Source organism: Mustela nivalis, assembly GCF_964662115.1.
Source record: "Mustela nivalis genome assembly, chromosome: 1".
In the NCBI taxonomy this organism is placed as follows: Eukaryota; Metazoa; Chordata; class Mammalia; order Carnivora; family Mustelidae; genus Mustela; species Mustela nivalis.
In genome coordinates, this window is record NC_139020.1 from 78,381,438 (window position 1) to 78,404,307 (window position 22,870).

At 41.2% G+C, this 22,870-nt stretch overlaps 1 protein-coding gene across 4 annotated transcripts in view; it reads left to right on the plus strand.

Annotated features, from left to right (window-relative positions):
* The window catches only part of ARHGEF26 (Rho guanine nucleotide exchange factor 26), a 123,845-nt gene that overhangs the window by 43,354 nt on the left and 57,621 nt on the right, over positions 1–22,870 (plus strand). The gene's annotated exons all lie outside the window — the stretch shown is intronic.

Here is a 22,870-nt window from a genome sequence, read left to right on the forward strand (position 1 = left end):
CATAATTCCTGTCCTGGTGATCTAATGAGGTAAACACACATGGAACAGGCACCTGAGAAACAGAAACCTGAGAACCCCTCAAAGCAGGACTCAGGACGGCCCATGAACCAGCGAAGTGACTTTTCTAACTGTTAATTAGTCTTCCTTCCTCCTGCTCCCTTATTAATCTCCTAAGATTAATAGTCTTTAATAGATGTTTTAATTCACATATAATTCAATTTTGTCTTTAACTATATGTAGAAATACCATACTAGTGATATGTTGTTAATTATTTAATATTTGCAAGTAACTTCATTAAATGGGCAACTGATATGTATAGAATGGGGATTAGGAAACCAACATTTCTGTAATGTTATAAATTGATCGTTTAACTACAGTATGAAGATTAAAAGAGAGCCTGGGTTGTCTCTGTCACAGTTCAAAATACTAAATATGCTTCTAGTTTGAATATATCATTCTTCAATTTCCTTACTCCTGAGTGATTTATAAATCTGGGGGATTTGGATACTGTCGGTTTATCTAGCTTAAGGAAAAGTCATCTGATTTATGCTTTATTAGAAACCCCTTTTATATCATGTTCTTAGATAATGTTCAGTTTTGTTAAGATTTCTGTAATTCTTTTTTTTAAAATATTTTATTTATTTATTTGACACAGAGAGAGAGGTCACAAGCAGGCAGAGCAGCAGGCAGAGATAGAGGGCGAAGCAGGTTCCCTGCCAAGCAGAGAGTCTGATGCGGGGCTTGATCCCAGGACCCCGAGACCACAACCCAAGCCAAAGGTAGAGGCCCAACACACTGAGCCACCTGTTTTTTTAAACATCCAGATTATTTATTTGAAGTAGGAAATAGACATTGTAAAACCTACCAATCATGTTTGATAATTAGCTTTACTAAGATCTAGGCTCACTTGTATTAATCTGTGCCTTGTAGTAAATGCTGATGTACCAGTGAGTTCGAGTAACACTTTTACTTTGTTTTGCGATTAATAAACAGTTTCCCTGGACTTTTGGGCTTGAGGGTAAGCTTAGAGGCCATCTATCCCCGTCTGTAACTTAGAGTTTCCTAGGCCTCAGAACTGATAAGAATCAGAGCTAAGTCTAGAACCCAGATGCTGCCCTTGCTTGACTCATTGTTTTATAGGAGAGGCTATTTCATTGTGTTTTTAAAAAGTCATATATGCACACGACTTAAAAGTGCAAACAATGTCAATGGTATGGACTTATGTACTGAGATGTCCTCCATGACCTCCTATCCCCATTGATCCTTTTACTCCCAACCCTCTTTTGCTGTGAAGGATGTCTTGTTTCTCCTGCTAGCATTTCTGCAAGCAAGTATAGGCAAATACAAGTGGTTTCTTGCTGTCCCTCTTTTCCTAAGAGGTAGCATATTGACAAGATATACTGTCCTGCATCCTTTTTTCCTCTCTTTAGGGTTTAGATTTAGGCTCTCTGAGAAGAGTCAGTGTGCCTACCAATACCACTGCATTTGCAGTTAGATCAGAACCAGGTTCCTATATTTAGCCTGACTCCATAGCATATGAGAAATTTGGGGGCTTAGCTCTGTAAAGACCATGTAGTGAAAAATTATTAGAAATGGAAAATAAAACTCAAGATGAAAAGTTACTAAAATTACTATTATGTGACCCAAGGAAGAGAAGGCTTGGTGAGTACGTATAAAGTACCTGAGTACTTTACAGGTAAAAAGAGAAGGCTTAGCAGGAGGTAAGTTACTGCAGTCACCCAACCATTCGGTGTCTGGCTGGGGATTTGCACTCAGATTTGCCTGTCAGTAGCAGAATCTCTGTACTCTTGGCTGCTGTGGGAGCTTGGTATCTTTGTGAGTGACATGTTCAGTTGATACTCATTATTTGTGGATTCCATATTGGCAGATTGGCCTGCTACTCACTAAAATGTATTTGTAATCTAGAATTAATACTTGCTGTGCTTTTGCAGTCATTCAGACATCCAGTCTATTTAATGTCACTTTTTTTTTTTTTTTTTTTTTTTTTGCATTTTTGTGGGCCTTTTGCTTGGCGATCTTTCTGTTTAAAATGTCATCCCCCCGCCCCTCCCGAGATAAAGTGTGCAATTGCTGCCTGGAGTTTCTAGGTTCAAGAAGGCTGTCCTGTGCCTTATGGAGAAAATGCATGCGGTAGATAAGCTTTGTCAGGCATGAGTTGTGGTGCTATTGGCCACAAGTTCAATGCTAGGGAATTAGTAATATTAAATGAAACATCTTTAAACAAAGACATACACCAAACAAGGTTATGTATTGATCAAATGATGAAAATGCGGTGACCAGAGGCTTAGAGGAAGCTAAGCCTGTATTTCCACGAGGAACAATGTTTCAGTATTTGCAAACTCAGTGTTCACAGTAACTTTGCAGAACATAACTACCATGAATAATGAGAATCGACAATACACATAAAACCTAAGTGGCCAGCTTCTTGCCAGCTCTAGTTGGGCTTATCTTTTCTCATCCTACCCTAAGTACATCAGGAGTAATTTCAATTGGATGTAAAAGAAAGGAAATTACACAGTAAAGAAATAATCCAGAACTACCAAGAACTGTGATTAAGATTTAATTGCTTGTTCTAAAGCACTGTGAAGAGTGAGACTTCTAGAATGTCGCTAAAGTCATCCTACGGTATGGCATGGTGACTAACCATGAGTGTCAGCGGTTGGCCTGGGTTCCAGTTCCTGTTCTACCTCTGTGTGTGTGTCCTGTGTGACCTTGTGCAAGCTTTTTAACATTATCGTGCCTCAGGAGTCACATACATAAAATGGAGATAACAATACCTGGTTCCTTGGGTTGTTGTGGAAATTAAATTAGTCAGTACATGTAAAGCAGTTAGAATAGTCACTGGTATTCAGGGAGTGGTCTTTAAATTATTAGGATAATTGAGCCTTCTCATCTGCCTAGGATAATTTCAGTTGTTCAGAAGTAATTATTAATTGTCCCATTTCACTCTCAAAAGGTTTCTCAATTTGGAGGATAAATTATGCATTGATGCTAGCCAGCTGTGAGGGTGATTCTTCATTATCAGATAATCCCTAATCAGTGGCTACTTCTGTAAATACAAGCTGGGATGATTATTTTCTTTTTTCCTCCTCAAGAGCTAGGGTGAAAACTTCCGTCTTCTAGTTTTGGAGGGCTGCTAGGGGGAGAAGAATTGGAAGAGGAGCATGGTGAGTATTCAGGTGTGGGCAGGAAGGTTTGTGACTTACTCATTTTGCTTCCTGCTCTCTGAAAAAGAGTAGCCTGGAGTCTAGTTCTGGTTAGAGAGTGAGGTCTTTCCCACGGGGCAGCTCATTCTCCAGGAGCCAGGAAGGACTTGGGGGAAACACGATCTGTCAAGGGATCTAAGAGATCAGGGTGGGTTAAGAAGCTTGCATAAAACTCATCTTAACTTTTTTTTTTTTTTTAAGATTTTATTTATTTATTTGACAGACAGAGGTCACAAGTAGACAGGCAGGCAGGCAGAGAGAGGAGGGAAACCAGGCTCCTTGCTGAGCAGAGAGCCCGATGTGGGGCTCGATCCCAGGACCCTGGGATCATGGCCTGAGCCGAAGGCAGTGGCTTTAACCCACTAAGCCACCCAGGCGCCCCTCATCTTAACTTTTAACCATGTGAGAAGAGTCAGGGTGCCTGTGGACTCCATTGATGGAAGTATGAACCAGGGGCTGATGTCAGTGCTCCTGAAGGTTGACGCCAAGGACCCTCCTTCCTCTGGAGATCTTTAGAAAAAGCATTATGAACCCTTCTAGCTAGGATACTGTAAATATACCCTGAAATGCATGAATAGAGATTGAGTGATAAGCTTTCGGGAGTCCCTCTTCACTTAGCTCATTCACTGCTGTTGTTTTAAAGTACTTTATTTTTTAGAATAATTTTAGGTTATAGCAAAATTGAGTGGAAAGGACAGAGATTTCCCAGATACTCCCTGACCTCCCACAAACCCAGCCTCCCTCAACATCAATACCTTCCTCTAGAGTGGTACCCTTGTGACTGTCCAACCTTTCCTTGACCCATCATTTCACTGAAAATCTTAGTTTATTTTTATTTTTTTTAAAGATTTTATTTATTTACTTGACAGGTGGAGACAAAAATCACAGGTAGGCAGAGAGGCAGGCAGAGAGAGAGAGGAGGAAGCCGGCTTTCCACTGAGCAGAGAGCCCAACACAGGGCTCGATCCCAGGACCCCAGGATCATGACCTGAGCTGAAGGCAGAGGCTTTAACCCAGGCACTCCTGAAAATCTTAGTTTACATTAGGGTTCATTCTTGGTGTTGCATGATCTATGGGTTTTGACAGATGTTTAAGGACGCACATCCACCATTATAGTATCATATAGGTTAGTTTCCCTGGCCCAGAAATCCCCTGTGTTCTATCTGTTCATCCCTTCCTCTCTCTCTCCAAGCCCCTGGCAACCACTAATCTTTTTGCTGTCTCCATAATTTTGCCTTTCACTGACTTTTTAAGTGGTTAGTTGTCCCACATGCCCTGTACCTTTTGAAGTGGCTGTAAGGTCTGGAGAGGCACTGAATAGACAGTTAGGTATGTAACATTGATGCTTGGCACATTGATGCTTGGAAACATATTTGGGAGTGGTTGGCATTTAGATGAAATTTCAGACAAGGGTGGCTGGGTGAGGTTACTGGGGAGAGGATGGAGGTAGAGAGGTGAATGCTGGGCACCAACCCCTGGGACCTTCCAACGCTGAGCCTGGGAAGATGGGGGAGGGGCCAGCAAAGGAGACTGAGAAGGAGCAGCTGGTGGGGATAGAAGGAGACCCAGGGGAATGGTATATTCCAGAAGCCAAGTGGCACCTAGCTTGTTTTTTTTTTTTCTTTCTATATTTATAAAGGAAACAAATCAACATACCTTAAGAATGACTTCAATCTTGTGGTATCCTTTTGGGGATCCATATTTTGTACTGTGTCTATGAGTTGCCAAGTTCTATACCAGAAGCACTGGCTGTAGGGTTACCTCACCGTATGAGCCGTGCGTGAAGGTTGCACCTTCAGAACCCATTAGTCTCAGCATGGCTTTTTGGAGGATTATCAGAGTAATTGGCATTCCTGCCAAGTGGAGAAAGGAGGGATTGAGCCCTTCATTCAGAATGGCAAGATGCCCTTAAAGTTTCTCTGGGACAGTCGGACATAGGTGTTTCTTCCTGGTTTCATTTGTTTTCTGAATGCAAAGACAGGTCTTTAAAGACAGGCCAGCCTAAGATCCGGACACGGAGAACAGAGATCTTCCAAATGGGAATGTTTTCATCCCCAAACTTCTTTTTTTACAGAATGAACCATCCAGTGTTTTTTGTTTGTTTGGTCATTTGTTAGTGATTTGATTTACAAGACAAATTAGCTTTGTAGAAGCATCTGTTGCAGAAATAAGGTACCTATTTTCATAACTTCAGGTGTTGTTGTGTTAGGGATAGGCCCTGTTTTACTAATATTGACTTTGAAGTAAAGTGCTCATAAGGATCATAATTTAGCCCTTGTTTATATCAATTTTCACATACACAGTAGCCAAAATCAACATTTGAGAAAAATGGTTAAGGCTTCACGACACCGTTTACTTACCCTCAGAATGTCATGTGTTCAACCAGGTGGTATTAATACCTAAATATGCCAGCGCAAGAGAATTTATTACTGAAGTTTCCATGGATTCCTTTTGCCTCCTTGCCCAGCCCCTCTAAAAATTCATTATAGTCCTGCCTTGGACTTTTGCCAGCATGCTATAAATAATTGGATTTAGCTTCTCATCTACTTTCTTCTGGTTCACATTATGAATATAAGTTGACAAGACTTTCCTACTAATTCTTGCTCACTAAGATTGCATTAAGGTTATGAAGAGATGGCTGAGTATAATTTTTCTTCCTTTCTTCCTTCTGTAATTGAAGTGTAAAAGTCCCCAATTAATTAGAGTTCTTACAGAAATTTCTGTTACTGCAATTTGCAAACTCCAAAGCCTTGATAATGTGGGACAAACATTTTATAACCATATATTTGTTAAAATTTGATGCTAATTGCAGGAATTAATTCTTCCTCACAGTTTAAATAATATTTTAAGGGTTAATAAAAGCTTGATTTCTTTCTTTTATGTTACTAGGAGAAACTTTCAGCTATAGGGAACAATCCATAGATGTATAAAATGTTTAAGATTTTATTTATTTGAGAGAAAGAGAGTCTGGGAGACAATGAGTGGGGGAGGGGCAGAGGGAGAATCAGGGAGCTCAAAAGGGAGCCTCATGTGGGCTCTGTCATAGGATGCCTCTTGACCTGAGAATGCTGGGATCATGACCTGAGCTGAAGGCAGATGCTTAACTGACTGAGCCTCCCAGGTGCCCCCTATAGAACTATTTCTGATGAACAGTATATTGCTTTTCTTAGGAACTGAAAGAAAACCAGAGGTTGCAGAGGTTTTTATATTTTTCTACATATGTGGCCCTTGCAGTTTCCTGACAATAAGTCCCTAAAAACTTAGCTTTTAATCACCCATAAATTTGAGGCTCTAGAAATGGTGATATCAGAAACCTTTTTGACCTGGATGGAAATTAGCATCTTCTCAAGTATCCTTTGGATGCTCTGTCATTTGGTGATGATAACACTAACCACCGGTTATTCCGTCCCATGTGCCAGGTGCTGCTGTGCTGAGTCCTTTCTCTATTTTGTGTTAAGCGATCCTTGGACACTCTGTGTGGCAGATAGTATTATATCCTTTTTAGCAGGTGATAGAGAGGTTAAGTAAATTGCCAGAGTGGTAAGTACTCAGATACTAAGTGATAAGCCAGAAATCAGACCAGAATCTGATTCTGGAGCCCTCTCGACAAGCGGGAAATTCAACTCTCTGCCTTGGCAGCCAGATGGCATGGCTGAATACAGCAGGATGGGTATGAGATGGTTCTCGGTAGTGATGGAGTCACTGTCGACAGCCACTGGGACTGCTGTGGGAATTTGAGCTCAGTGTTGTGATCTGGTATTTCGAGGAGAGTGCGAAATCTGGATGTGTAGGTGCAGTCTTTTGATTTTTAAATATTGGGAGCTAATTCTGGTTTTTTAAATACACATGTGTAGGACAGCTTCAACCCATTGGCTACCCGTCTGAGAGCTCTGATGCACATTTTGTTGATTTAAATTAGCCTGATAAAATCATTTTGGCCTTGTGCCCATGCACAAAGTCACACTCTTGGAGTTCCCCAGAGACCTTCTTCATAAATTTAGCAGCATCGGAGGACAGAGGAAAGGGAAATATGTTTCAGTGTATTAGGATACATGCTGTCACCAGGATTTAGGGAGATTAAGCATAAAGAATTTCAAGTACGTTTCTGTCTAGTAGTATGTAATTTGAGGCATTAAGAAAACACACTTGTATAATTTTCAATAGCCCATGCTTATTGTTATTTTTCAGACTGTTACAATTCGATGGGCACTTGAAATAATACAACTTTGTCAAATTTTTGATAATAGAACGATCGGGTAGACTTGCCTTTTTTATGGCATTAACTTAGAAGTAAACACAGTGTCCATTGCCTTTCTTTTTAAAGAATAGGTAAATGTGTATACAGACATAGACACACACACACATAGTTGAGTCTTGCGGACCTTGTATAAGCCCGGGGAGGAAGGGTAATGGGACCTGTTGTGTTGAATCACTGGAGGTCCAAGATGTAGTGTAGATACCCACGGCATGCAAGTCACGACCTACCGGTGAAGGTTCTCCTACCTACAGTGCTCTCAGCCTCTACTTTTCCAAGAATTGAATTTTACTACCATTATCAGAGAGGAGAGGGTAAAGTTCCGGTTCTGAAAATCTAAGAAACTGTGATGACATCCCTTTCACCTTGTTTTAAAGGTCACTAGAAAAGGTGATGGTTAGATTTTTTGACCCCTGTTCTTGCACCTGCAGCTACACTTAAACCATTTGAGTCTGACTTGGCTCAGCACATAGAACTTGGGGTAGGGAAACTGTGGATCCGAAGGTTATGTCGCCTGTTGGAGAGGGAGGACAAGCATTCATTCATATGCCTGTTAACTTTCCCAGGCAATAAAATACTTCCCTCTTTTTCTTTGATCTTCAAGCTGACCTTAAACAAGAACAGAAATACTTGAGGAATTAATATACAGAGACCTGAACATTTGTAAAAGAAAAGCCTTCATGAAATTATATTTTTCAAAAGTCTTGAGTTCATTGAAAGTTCCTAGAGATAGAGGTGCCTGGGTGGCTGAATGGTTAAACCTCTGCCTTCGGCTCAGGTCATAATCTTGGGGTCCTGGGATGGAGCCTGGTATCGGGCTCTCTGCTCAGCAGGGAGCCTGCTTCCCCCTTCCCCCCTGCCTGCCTCTCTTGCCTACTTGTGATCTCTCTCTCTCTCTCTCTCTCTGTCAAATAAATAAATAATCTTAGTAAATTTGGCATTGGTTATTTAACATATTGCCGATTAATAATAATAATAAAACCTCCAAATGATTTTTTTGTTTCAGAGACCACTTCTCATGGAACAATCTTCTATAGCCAAAAGATGGTTTTTTTAGTTTGCCAAAAATATTTTTTTTCTACCGTATGTTTTGTTTAGTTTTGTTTTAGAAAGAAGCCAGTGGGTAATTATTTTGCATAGCTATGATGAATTTTAAGGAAGGCCCCTAGAAAAGGTATAACAGCTTAATGGAAAGAATAAGACCAGTTGGAAACTGTGAAGCACTTAACTAGAAGGTTTAGTTAAGCTATCACTAGAAGGTGTGATAGCGGATGGTAATTCTGTAGTTGAAATTGATGTTGGCTTCATTAGCACAGGTGCCAAGGCATCTTCATTTTCTGATGCATTACAGAAACTAGAGAAGCTGCTGACAACTTGTGTGGTGGGTCGCTTGCTGCAACAGGACCTGGGTCCTGATGTCCTGCTCTCCAGTTCTCCAGTAGCACACCCCATCCCTCCCACGGGGGTAGCCACTTGAATTCCTTTGGAATAGAGACCATCACCCTACAAAGGGATCACAGTGCAGCTTTCCCTTGAGTAGACTACAAAGAGGCAGTTTCTTTAGCTTTTTTCTCAAATTCCTACAACTAGCTGAGAGCCGGCTCTGCTTCTGTGGCAGGAAGGAAGGATGGAGAGTACGGTTGGGTGCTCCTCTTTGATGGATGAGTGACCAAATGCAAGTATATGCGTATATTGGCTGAAGTCCAGATTAAGCTTTATGCAGGAGTTTCCACTATAGCTATTAACATGTCAATAAAAGAGAAAGAAGGCTAGAGGATGACAGACTCCCTACAAACTGTAAGGGGTTAACTTGCTCCGGTCCAGCCATTGGGTATGCTGGCGAATGACCTAGTTGTGGTGATCTTGGGTGAACATTCTTAGCAAGCGATGCAAGAAAATTTTGCAGTGACCTTGTCCTTCCACAGTATGTCGATGGGTGCAGGCATGTAGGCTGGCTTTGTAGAGTGGCTCAGAGAGCTGTTTGGGAAGGAACCAAGAAGAGGTATGCATCCATGGCCATTCTTAGAGGGAATTGTGTGGTTAGAAGCCAACACTTAGAAATCTGGTTTGGACAGCTGGGTCCCATCAGTGGTTTAGAAGGAGATGATGGGACCAGAGTTTTTAGAAGGAATTTTGGTAGGTTCTTAAAAGTGGATTGAAGCTGGGGAAAAAGAGAGGAGGGGAGGTATGGAGGTATCATGAAGAGGAAAATACCATTGCAGAAGTGTGTTTTGGGGCCAGCGATGTGGGGAAATAAGAGGAGGGGGTGCATCCATAAGAGAGAACACAAACACTGGTGAAATGTGACTGCTCACAGTTTATAAATTACTGCCTGGCAGCAGCATATGTAGATTTAAGACGTGCACATACTATAGACATTTCTCTAAAGGAATAGATAATATGCCTTGTAATCCTCAATTTAGCACTATTAAAGAGAGTAAGTATCTTGGTCGTGGTCAAATGCTAGGTAGAATTTTTGGAACATTTGGACTCTTCTGGATGAAACGCCATCACTGGACCTCTCTGAAAGTCTTATGGGAGGGTGTAAAAGCAAACCTTTCTTTGTTTTTTATAAATGAAACCATTATCCCCTCTCACTGGGGAGTCTTGTCTGGTGAGGGAACAGAAGGCTAACAGTTGTTACTTGGGTCAAAGGCCTGTGCAAGTGGGGCAGGACTGCTTTGGAGTGGACATACTGTGGATATACTGTGTCCAACTGCCTGGTGTGGCTGGGGAGATTTTGGCTAGGTTCCCTCTCAGTGACCCTACAGAGATGCTTAACATTCCCACCTCTCTCAGCCCTTTGGATCTGTGGAGTGGTTTCAGATTGTGTTCCACGAGGTCTGGAATTCCTTGAAGGCACGTTAGGCTTGGCCAGTTTGGGTGTCAGGGAAACCAAACAACTGGACTCTGGACGTCCAGACCCACCTCAACCAGGACAGCTCACTTATGTTGTTTAAATCCCAGAACTTTTCAGAAGAGTCACTTGAAAAGAGACCAAACACATACAGAATCACTCTCTGGGAAAGTAGGAAAAGACAGTGCTTTAGACATAAATGAAATTAATGGACATCAGCTTTTACCCCTTCTGTCCATTTCCCAGCTGTTGCCCCTTTGATTAAAGAGCTTTATTGAGAGAACAATTCACATACCATACAAATGATCTATTTGAGTTGTGTAATTTGGCGGTTTTCAGTACATTCACAGGCTGAACAAAGATCACCATAGTCCGTCCTGCGACATTTTCATCACCTCAGAAAGAAAGGCTGTGTCCGCTAGCTCCCACCGCCCATTTTCCCTCAGACTTCCGCATCTCTAGACAAGCGTTGATCACTTTCTGTTTCTATGGATCTGACTTCTGGACACTCCCTATTAAAAGAATCATATAATATGTGGTCTTTTGTGACTGGCTTCTCTCACCTAATGTAATGTGTAATCTTTCTGTGTCCACTGTTTTCATTATACAAAGCCGGTGGTTCCAAAACTCCTCTGCATCATGGACTCCTTTAAAAGTCTACCATTCGCAAACTCTGGGGTCCACCACCACCGTCCCTGGGCATAGACTGCCAGGTTCCCATCTTTGCTCATACCATTCATTCCCTCACTTGCCCATCTCCCGCCTCCTTTCTGGCAGTTACCTAATCCAAAGCTCTTACCTTTTGAAGTGTCTTTTGGGGGACTTAGAAGAGAAAGTGTTTTGTTCTGTTTTTCATCAGTGCTGCTACTACTTGCTTGAACAGTTCTCCAGTAGGCCCAGAAGGACTAGAGCAGGGAGAGCTCACCTCCCTAGGAGCTAGGGGATTTTTGTTGGAATTACCCTGGGCTGTGTGTTCTGTGGGTCTGAAGTAGAGCCTGACACATAATAGGTGTTCAGTGAATAGTTAATGAATGAGCAGGAGAGGGAGCTGGGTCTCGCACCTTCTACTTTCTGGAATTGATGAAGCTCTGAAGTCAGGCCTGTGAGTAATAGAGGGGCCTTCGAACAGATATTGGATATTAGATATTGGAGAAGGAACAGAGATTAGGCCCTCTCTTCCATCTCTAAAGCCAACTGCATCGTGTTTTCTTTTCTCTCGGACTTCTGCTTCTGTCCTTACCTCTTCTATCTGATCCTAATCTTCCTATCTTCTGCTTAGAGGGACCCTTATCATTGCACTGGGCCTGCCTGGATAAGCTAGGATGACTTCCCATTTCAAGAGCCTTAATCACATCTGCAAAGTCATTTTAGCATGGAAAGGGACATGGACGTCTTCGGGGACCATGATTCAGCCTGCCACAGAGCGCCCTACACAGAAACACAGTGCCTTTTGTGTTTTTGCCAAGTATGCCTGTGCCTTGCCTAGCTTAAAGCCTCTTAATTGTGACATGATTTCTTACAGTGTAAAAAGTAAGTTTCTCAGTAGAAAATGGTTATTTTGCCCTGGTTTGTTGCTTTCCCCTTTATAACTCACGGAAAAGGTACCAAAGCATAGTAGGACCTCAAAAGGACCGATTAGATCCTCCTCTAATTTTGTCATTGCTAAGTACCTATTAAATTTTTTTTTAAGTTATTGAGAACATGCATACCTGTGATTTTGAGACTTTTTGGTGGATGGCAGGATTAGATTATTCCTGCCCACCCACCCAGACTTAATTGATGGAAATATAGGAGCTGGGCTTATTGTCCTTGAACAGAGTGGACTGGAAAAGCAAGACGGCTTAATGGCATTATTTAAAAGATCTGTGAGTTCTAGGCATTCCTATTGGAGGGAAAGGCATTTGTTGCACTTTAAATGATAATGTTAATGAACGTGTACCATGTGCCAGACCATGTTGTAACCACTTAACATGTTTTAATTCATTCAGTCATCATGAGAACCCACATGAGGTCATACCATTATTATTCCCATTTTACAAATGAGGAAATGGGACTTACTGATGTTGGGCAAGTTGCCTGAGGTTATACCACTAATAAAAGAGAACCGGCATTTGAATCTCGGCCATTTGGCTCCTGAGCCTGCACGTGTTCCAGAGGTGCATTGTGATGGTACACCCTTAGCCTTGTTACAGTATGTGTGAAATTGACTTTATCTGGAAGTGTACTCATTTACAGCTATTACTGTCTAATAGAGTTTACTCGTGAGATAAGAGATCATAGTTTCCCAATACTGGGAAAAAGCAGGAACCCAGGTCTTTGGTATTGAGATGGTGATTTGGAGGCTAATGATCTCACCATCCCTCTTTTTGTTTCTCCAAGCTCCCCTCCGTTTGGCCCCTCCCTTTTCCCTCTCCTCCCCCCCACCCCGGAATGTTTCCCTCTTTGCTGTGTTGCTGGTGGTCTTTCTGGGGCTGATTACTGTGTGTGGCAGGACTGAAGATTGACCCCGTCTTCTCCATTCAGTTGTTGTTTTGTTTTAGTAAATGAAGAAACAGATTTATCATGATCTAAAATCAACTTACAGCCAGGATGACAATTTGTTTATCCCATAGATCCTGTTCTTTGGGTATTTTGCTAACCAGTGCTAATATCATCTAAAAGGAAAGCATTTTAAAAGTCCTTGATGAAAGTTGGAGAGGGCTGTGGGAAGGGAGTGGGGGTGGGGACTGGAGCCAGCTGCTGTATAAACTGGAACAGGTTTGAAAAATGTCAGAGAGGATATGAAATTCTATTTCCCTTGTATAGACAAGCAGCATGTTTCTTTTTCTAAATTGTGCCTTAATTGTTTTTCTTTTTGATGAAATTGATGGGAGCCATAGGAAGTATCTCTTACTTGAGGAGGACAGCTTTGGGGGACATGGTTAATAAAGAAAAGCAGAGATGCAGAGATGTGGGGTTTGCTTTAAATGTTCTTCGTTGCGGATTGAATTCTGATTGAAATACTGTGGGCACCACCTAAAAGGATCTGGAAATAGTGCCTGAAGAGAAATGTGTTCTTTTGTGTGCTGGTTTTATTCCAGAATGACCAACCCACAATAGGAAAGGGGGCTTCAGCACGAAGACTGTTTTGTTTTACTTGACTTTGTTCCAGTATTCTATAAATTTATTCTCGGGGCTTTTTCCCAGCAGCCACCAGAAATCCACGTTTTCCCGGTTTGTTTATAATTGATAATTTATATTCCCAACTGCATCCACAAAAGGCCCAAGGCAACTTACAGTAAAGGACATGTTTGAGTGGGAAATGAGTGTGGCCGTTTAGGTGGGAAACAGAAGACCGGGTAGTGAGGAGGAGAGCCCATGTGCTCAGGTACCTCTCCTGCTGGCGTTACTAGGAGCGAGGGTTAAACACAGTAATCTTCTTCCAGGTGGCGACGGTAAAGGGGTCACAGAATTGGTTATGTAACTGTCATCTAATAAAAGGAAACAGTTCCTCAGAAGTCATAAATCTTGCCTAGGTTGTGAGTTTTCAAAGGATTTTTGCCAGGCCGTGGATTAGAGGAATTACCCCTGAAGTTACAAACCCAGGATCTCAGATGCTGTGTATAAAGTGTAAACACGCATGCGCCATGCAATATTTGCCGACCTGCAAAGCTGTTCGAAGCCACCTTGCCCCAACCCACCCATACCACGAGCACCCTGGTAGTTTAATGTAGTTATTAAAGCACACCTGGTGGGTACTTGCTTCATATTGTTACAGGCTGTAACTCTCCTTGGAAGATGGCACTTTAACAAAGGGGGAAGGGCAGGCATCTAGTATTGATTCATTTGGCACATTTATTGAGTGCTTATTCTTTGCTAGGTTCCTGCAGATTCAGTGGTGAGCCAGGCTTACTTGATCTCCGTCCGCATGGCCATATATAAAATTGGGGGGTGATTTTCCATTGTGTGGAAATTAACAGTTGTGTTCAAATAAAACAAAAATTAAAAACTGTAAAGCAGTCCATAATAAGTCAGGGCATCACTGGCCCATTCATACAGCAGCATTCATCTCTTCTAAGGACCTTTGGATAAGAGTACTGGCTGATGCTTTCTGTCCTTCATTAGCATGTGACCCTCATTCTGGGAGAAGTACAATAGGGATGAATGCACGTGAGTAGCACCGAAACAAGATAATCTAGCATGCAGTCAGTTACCATGGGAACAAGCCCCTTTTCCTCCAATATATTTTTGTGAAGATTCAGATGATAACTACCTTAAATTCTCATTTTTAAGTGAAAATAGTCTAATGGCATTAAAAATGCAGGAACTTTTAAAACACTGTTTTCCTATCTTGGTGTGGTCCTGTTTCTTTCCCTTTGAGTATGTACATTACCAGTGAGAGGAAGAACTAATTAAAGGGGAGCCTTAGGGGACATAGAGGAGCATTGGGGGCACTTAGCTCCCTAGTCTCTCTTTGCCTTTCTCTTCCCTGGTCCCCAGCTCCACCCTCCTTTTTTTGGGATTTGCTAGGTGCCTTGAGCTGAAGGTACCCAGGGGAGCAGGATTTAAACGCAAGCAAGCTCTGTGTTGTGTGGTATCTAGGGTAAGAAAACCCTTAGTTTCTTTCACCTTTCACAGGACAGTCTCTTCTGTCCTATGCCTAGGCCGATCTTAGATGTTTTCATAGGATGATAAGCATCTCTTGACAAAGACCATCCTGGAGATTTTAAGGATCCAGCAGGAGGTATCAGAATGGGAGTTAGGGCTCCCAGAACATTTTTGTTTAGGATTTTTTTCATCTCACATTCCCAACCACTCTTAATTTCAACCCTTATCCCTTACCCATTTAGAGAGAAAATTTCAGAAGGAAAGACTAAATAGAACAGGGCAAGATACATCGTCTGCTGAGGAAGAAACAGCCTGAAACCTTGACCAGATTAGGATGTAGGGGAGTCTGACTGAGAAACAACAGCCTCTGTTTTTGTCAAATTAACATATTTTCCATGATTGCCAGTCTAGGGAAGCATTCATAGGTGAACTTCATCTTATTCATCAATTTTGATTGATCCCAAATGTCTGCTTGGAGTGCAGACTCTGCCTCTGGGGAGAGGGCCACAGTTGGTTGGTGATGCCTACCGTGGGTCTGTGGTCGTACTCTTGTCCTGCACTGCTATCCCCAGTCCAGTGCAGTCGTCAAAGAAATCAATGCCCATCTTTTAGTGTTGACACAACCACCAACGCAAAGCCCCGAGCAAGCCCCAGGTCTCACTTATCTACAGCAGAATATAAATTCATTTTTGGTAGAGTACAGAATGTTCTGTTGGTGCTCTGTTAGGAAAGTGTTTCCAGTAGCACATAGTTTGCTGCTACTTATCTGGAATATTTCTTTGTTTAGTGGAGATATTTTATTATATAACAACAACTTAGACGTGTGAAACCTGCCTGGTATGTTACATGTCTCCAGCCCAAGTGAATATGACCCTCTCTGGTGGGAGACAGCAGCTGTTTCGATTGACAGCTTATTCAAGTGAGGTTGTAGTCCAAGAATGATTTGAGTTTGCTTTCTGGGCAGATGGATATTAATGAAGGAAAAGTACCTTGAAAGGATGCCATTCCAGGAAGGGCACAGGACAGCGGTGATTATAACCAGATCCCTACTTTCTGGGCTCTCCCGCTAGAGTGCGGAGTGCTTCTTAGACCAACTAGAATCCTCTCTAAATTGGGTAGGGGGAGGGGCTGGTCTGGCAGGTTTTTTAGAGTGTGGCTGGCACTGAACAGACTTGGACTGCACCTGGTCTCATTTTGGTGACCCTACTTGACAGAACTGTAAAAAGGTGTGTGTGTCTTCATCAGCTGGTGACCCTCACTGTACCTGGCATTGTTCTATGAATCCAGTCGTTAGTTTAAAAAAAAAAAAAAAAAAAAAACCTCGTTCACTTGATTTATCAGTGAGTAAAGCAAAGTAGAGACTGACCAATTTGTGGGTGTTACATGTTTGGTAAAAGACCCATAAAACAAAATTACTTGAACATGTTTTATCTTTAATTTTCTATTTCAAACACAAATTTGATTTGTCACATCACATATTTGATTAATATGTTTCAGGTACTGTGGCCAGGTTTTTTGGTCATACAATGGTTAGGGTCAGTACTTGAACAAAGAACACATGGTCCCTGTCCTCTAGACCTTGCTAAGAGAGACAAACATAAACACAATCATAATATAATTAGTTACGATGATAGTAGTGATACCAAAGGAGAAGTAGGTGTTTATAAAGACGTGGAATGACCCAGCCCAGAGGGCCAGGGAAAACTTCTTGAAGGAGATGGAATTTAATCCGAGACTTGAAAGATTGAGCCAGGGTTTGGTAGGGAAAGTGGAGCGCAGCTGGGCACAGGGGGGCAAGAAATGAATGACTCTGAGTTTTGCAGGGCACCTGTAAACCAGTGTTTGCTTCTGGTGCAACAGGCAGGACCAGAACACATCACTAGCTGTGGCCTTCCTGGTGGTCTCTCCTGGAGGCTGCCCCTGGGGTGGCCCACAGCTCTTCCACTGTCCTGTGGATCTGGCCACAGCATAAATCCACAGGGGTGGAGGGAGTCCTGACTACGCTGATGTGTGCGATTTATGTGCTGAGATGATTCAACAGCTGACGGTCTTCTTGGAAAATACTTTAGTGCTTTCTCAGCTCCAGCTGTAAGTCTTTTTGCTGGCTGTCTAGACTGAAGGATGGGCGGTGCTCAGGGGCAAGCTCAGTGGGCATCTGTTCGCAGAAGTGGTAGGGGTGGTTTGAGCACGGGCGCTGGACTCGGGAAAGCCATGACTCTGGTTCAGATGGAGGCTCAGATGTTTTGAGTTTTGACTTAAGCGCTCTTAGCCTTGGTTTTGTCATCTCTAAAATGGGTCTAATAGTCATCTCAGGAAGTAGGCTTGAAGACTAAATTTAAAATGAGGCGGTATATCGCAAGCATGTAGCACTGGGCTTGGTAATCATACGTATCGACGGTTTGCTCCTTGATGTCTACCGCAGCCTGTCACCTTAAGCTAGACACGTGTGAGGAGATTTCGCTGGTTAACTGATTGAATCACATTTGTTGTCTGTTTAATTCCTCTATATATTGGTAGATTTACCCTACAGTCCTCAAGAGCTATCAGGAATACTCCCGTTTGACATGCCAGTCACAGTGCCAATGAGCTTAATTCTTAATTCTTAATGATGGCTGTTAATAAGGTATTGAGTATATGTATAGCTCAAATTTGTCTTTTCTACCCATTACAGAAGGAAGAAGGGGAAACTAACAAAAGGACATGTGCCAATTATATCAGAAACAGCTACCTCATTGGTGACTTTGTTTTTACCCCACAATGCAGTTCTGCATTTAAGACCATCACTTGCTAAAGCAGCCACAGAAAGCCTTGAGAATATGCAAAGAAGTCTTAGAAGGAAGTCTAGGAAGTCTTAGAGGAAAAAGAATACAGGCTATGATTAAGCTTTTCTACCATAGACTTGCTTTAAGTCATCTTGAAGTTCCAACTCCTGAGACGCCACCGTGGTGTCCTTGGTGTCTGACCATTCTCTGCACAACTGGGGAGCTACATGGGCAGGTCGCAATCATCTGAAACATGGGTGTGATAGTGCTGTGCCCTTGAGACAACAGTCAAAAAGGGCTAACTTGGGTTTCTGGTTAGGAGGTACTGTTTCCAGGAAGCCTCTTCTGGTACCTTAGAGGTTTCTCAAAATCTAGACTTTAATGATGAGAATAGAATTTTGGGGAGAAAAAAGAAAGAGCAAAAGATTGTGTAACATTGTTTATAAAACATGATCATCTTGGTAATGCTACAGAAATGAAATAATGAAGTATTGTCCCAGAAAACAAAACAAACATTCACAGTACTGAAATATATTTCCATTAAAATGTTGTCCTTCAAATAAGCCAAATTACTTCACGAACTCATTTAAATTTCATTGAGGGAACCAGAATGCTGTTACTCAGGTTTGATTTGGATCTCCAGAATCTTTGGTTATTGAAATAATATCTCATTCTTCAATAATAACTTTTTTGGTATTTTTGTAGCTCAGCTCACTTAGTAAAATATGCAAATTTGCCAAAATAACCAGTAGATAATTTCACATAGGAAGCTTTAAATTATGTCTTAATTATGCTAATGTCAAAATAAAAGATGGGTGGCTTGGTTTATATTATACTGAAGTAAGTAGCATAAACACATATTTCATTAGTGCTTTGTTTTTAATCTTGTACTTTGGCAAGGCTTTTACTGTGATAAATGAATTTTCCTTTTCATTGGGAAAAGCCAACTTACTGTTGTTTTTGGTTATGTAGTTGCATTCCTTCAGACTATAATAGTTAGTTAAAGACAAGAAACGGATTAGGAATATTTGCCTCTGAAACATTCTTTTCTTAGATTTACATGGTAATGACCTTATGAATGGTTTCTTATTTTTTTCAGTTTTCTTTGAACATTTTCCTGAAAGACACGTGGAGTTAAAATAATGAACAAATATTTTGCATTTATATGAAAACTAGCTAAAAGTGAACTAATCCTGACCACGTACTACCTAGATAGAACTCCTGTGGCTCTGAATTCTCACAGACATGTATTTTCTAGCTGTCCTTTTGATGTGTCCAAGGCAAAATTAAACTGTTCCTTCTCACATTCCCTCACTCCTAAATCCCTATCTTTGTGATCAATGGCCCCCCTTGCTGCTCAGCTGGAAATCTTGAATAGAAACCCCAGCATCTTCTTGACTTCCCATCTGATGATTTTTGTTGTTGTTGTTGTTTTGTGAACTTTTCCTCCAAATTGTTACCCCACTCTGTGTCTTCCCACACTCCCCCACCCCCACTACCAGGCTCGATGTGCACATTAGCCATTTTGTTGGCCTGCTTGTGTTCTGTCCTCTCCCCACTTGGACTCCATCCCTTCTCTGCCCTCAGAATTCTCTGATCGAATAATTAGTTGTCTTCATCACCTCTAGTGGTTCTCATTGTACACAGATGAAGACAAGCTCCTCAGCACACAGTCAAGCCTTTGCAGTCTGACGCTGACCTACTTTTCAGTCCTCATTCTCTGCCTTTGGTCCTCCTGTGGTCAACATCTCAGCCCCACTGAATGCCAGTTTCCCGATTCGTGCCTGTAGCTACATTGTTTCCCCTGCCCCTTTGCTCCCCCTAAAGCCATCCTCATACCTTTCCTCGCTATCAGTCACCAGCCCTCTGGACTTTTCACTGGATGCCTCTGTTATAGGTCTTGTATTGTAATTAACGGGTGCCATGCTTCCCATGGGCTACTCATCTATGCGTGCTGGGAAGGAAAGGATCATTTTCTATTCAACTTTCACTTAATGAAATAATCTCTTCTTGGCTTATAGCTCAGTTTCTTCTGTACTGATTCTTGGTATTATACTATCACTTCCGGGTATATACTATTTTTGGCAGAGTCAGTGAGGTTAAAGTTCCACCTCTAGGTATATGGCTCCAAAGACTTGGAAACAAGGACTCAGACGGATGCTTGTGTGCAAATGTTCATAGCAGAATCATTTATCCACAATGGCCAAAGGGTAGAAACAGTGTAAGTGTCCATCAGCTGATGAATGGATAAGTTTAATATGATATACATACACAATAGAGTATTATTCAGCCATAAAGGGAATAAAGTTCTGTTATATATCTCAGCATGGATTAACCTAGAAAACATTACCCACTAAATGTAATAAGCCAGACAAAAGGCACAAATAACTTATGATTCCACATATATGAGATATATTGAGGAGGCAAATTTATAGAGATAGAAAGTAGATTGGAAGTAGTCAGAAGGCACCTGGGTGGCTCAGTTGATTGTGTCTGACACTTAATTTCAGCTCAGGCCATGATCTCAGCGTTGTGAGATTGAGCCCCATGTTAATGTTGGGCTCCATACTGGCTGTGGAACCTGCTTGGGATTCTCAATCCCCTTCCCTCTCAGCCCCCCAACTCCCCACCAAAAAGAAGTGATTAGAGGCTGAGGAGAACAGAAATGGAGCATTATTACGTAAAGGGTATAACATTTCTGTTGGACGTGATGAAAATATTTTGGGAATAGTGGTGAAAGTTGTACAACATTACGAATATAATTAATGCCATTGAATTAAAAATGGTTAAAATGGCAAATTTTGTTACATATATTTTACCCCAATTAAAAACATACATAGTTCATGTAATTTAAAAAAAGATACTGACGCCACCACCCTTAGGCACATATGTTCCAACATGTGGTTGTATGCAAACATGTTGTCTTTCTTTTTTTTTTTTTTTAATTATTTTTATTAACATATAATGTATTATTTGCCCCAGGGGTACAGGTCTGTGAATCATCAGTCTTACACATTTCACAGCACTCACCATAGCACATACCCTCCCCAGTGTCCATAACTCCATCACCCTCTCCAGACCCCCCCTCCACCCAGCAACCTCAGTTTGTTTTGTGAGATTAAGAGTCTCTTATGGTTTGTCTCCTTCCCGATCCCATCTTGTTTCATTTTTTCCTTCCCTACCCCTCAAACCCCCCACTATATCCTCTATGTTTATCGTCCTTACCTTTACAATATAACACGGATTTCTTGAAGTCAGGAACCCGTCTTTATAGAAAATATCTTTTAAGAAATGGCTTTTAAACATCCTTTAGCAAACAGAGGTTTAGAGTAGGTTGTTTTTGCAATTGCTGAAACTTTTAGGAGAGCATTTGATATTTTACGTGAATGTTAATATACTTAGCCTTGACAAAGTGATATGAAGTTGTTTTGGAACATAATTTGGTATTTCTATTTAGGAATTGTGCATATTAACCCTGATACCTTTGGAAGGAAAGCCAAATAACCCAGCCAAGTGTGCTTTAAGTTTTTTCTTTTGCTCTTTTCAACAAAGGGCTTGGATAATTAGGCCGATGACAATCTATGGATAGGAGTCCTACTTATTATTTTCCCTAAATCCTCCTTAAAGGAAATAAAAAATATTCTATACTTTGTCTGAGCATAAATAATTTTACTTTTCTCGGAGTTAAGGTGTATTTCTTCATCTTTTAAGATCCTATGGAAATGCTAAAAAATAAAATTGGTAATGATGACAAACTAATAGTTTATACTGCATTGTGTTTAATGTACATGTAAATATGTGAAATCAAAACCTCTTAAAATCTAGATTGTTTTATTGCTGAGTGTCAGGATATTTTTTGAAAATAACTGAGACGAGGGACGCCTGGGTGGCTCAGTTGGTTAAGCAGCTGCCTTCGGCTCAGGTCATGATCCCAGCGTCCTGGGATCGAGTCCCACATCGGGTTACTTGCTCCGCAGGGAGCCTGCTTCTCCCTCTGACTCTGCCTTCCACTCTGTCTGCCTGTGCTCGCTCTCACTCTCTCTCTCTCTCTTACAAATAAATAAATAAAATCTTTAAAAAAAAAAAAAAGAAAATAACTGAGACGTAAACGTGAGAAGATGTTAGCTCATATTTACTGTTACTCATCTAGTGAAAATTTCTGTTGTCTGATTCGCTGTCAGCCTTGAGTTTTTATTTGGAATCCACCCAGCAAACTAGTTAGGAGTGATGATGTGATGAATGCTAAAAAGGTTACTGAAAACTAAATTTCTCATGGGGCGCCTGGGTGGCTTCCTCAGTTAAGCCTCTGCCTTCAGCTCAGGTCATGATGGGGGTGGGGTGCTGGGATTGAACCCTGCCTTGGGCTTCCTGCTCAGTGGGGAGTGTGCTTCTCCCCCTACCCCTCTTCCTCCTCATATGCTTTCTTTCTCTTGCTCTCAGATAAATAAAATAAAATAGAATAAAATTAAATTAAGTTAAAAAAGAAAACTAAATTTCTCTTGTATGACTATTCCAGAGGTCAAAATTAGAAATCACTGTTAATTTCACTTTCATTAGACTTTTTTTGGAAGGTGCTTTGGCCACATGGTAAAAGTGTTTTCTAACAGATTTTCCTATCCCTCCAAACATGGACAGTAAATGGGATCTAGGGAGTTTCATCTCAATTTTTACTGTGTATTTGAATTATCTGAAGATCTTGATAAAATGCAGGTTCGGACTAGTGGGATGGACATGGGTGGTGAGATTCTGCATTTCTAGTAAGCTCTTAGATGCCTGGTCTGTGGACTGCAATTTTGAGCAGCAATGCTCTGGGTGGAAACTTATTTCAAATATCTGATTTTGATGTTAAAATTGGCTGCCCTCCAGGGTTGCTAGATAAAATACAGGGTGCTTGCTCAAGACGTCCCATTTACTATTTTTGCACATATCATGTACTACAAAATAATTCATTTATCTGAAATTTAATTTTCACTGGACTGGACGCCAGATAGATAGATATAAATATACCCCAAATCTGGCAATTCTAAAATGTGATCTTAATAATTTCTGAATACAGTTAAATATCAGCATATTATTAGATATAAAATAATATGATTATTTTCAGAGAAAAGATGCAGAATTAGGTTTATTTCAGACTTTTTTTTTCTTTTTTTGAGAGAGAGAGATCGTGATTAAGCAGGAG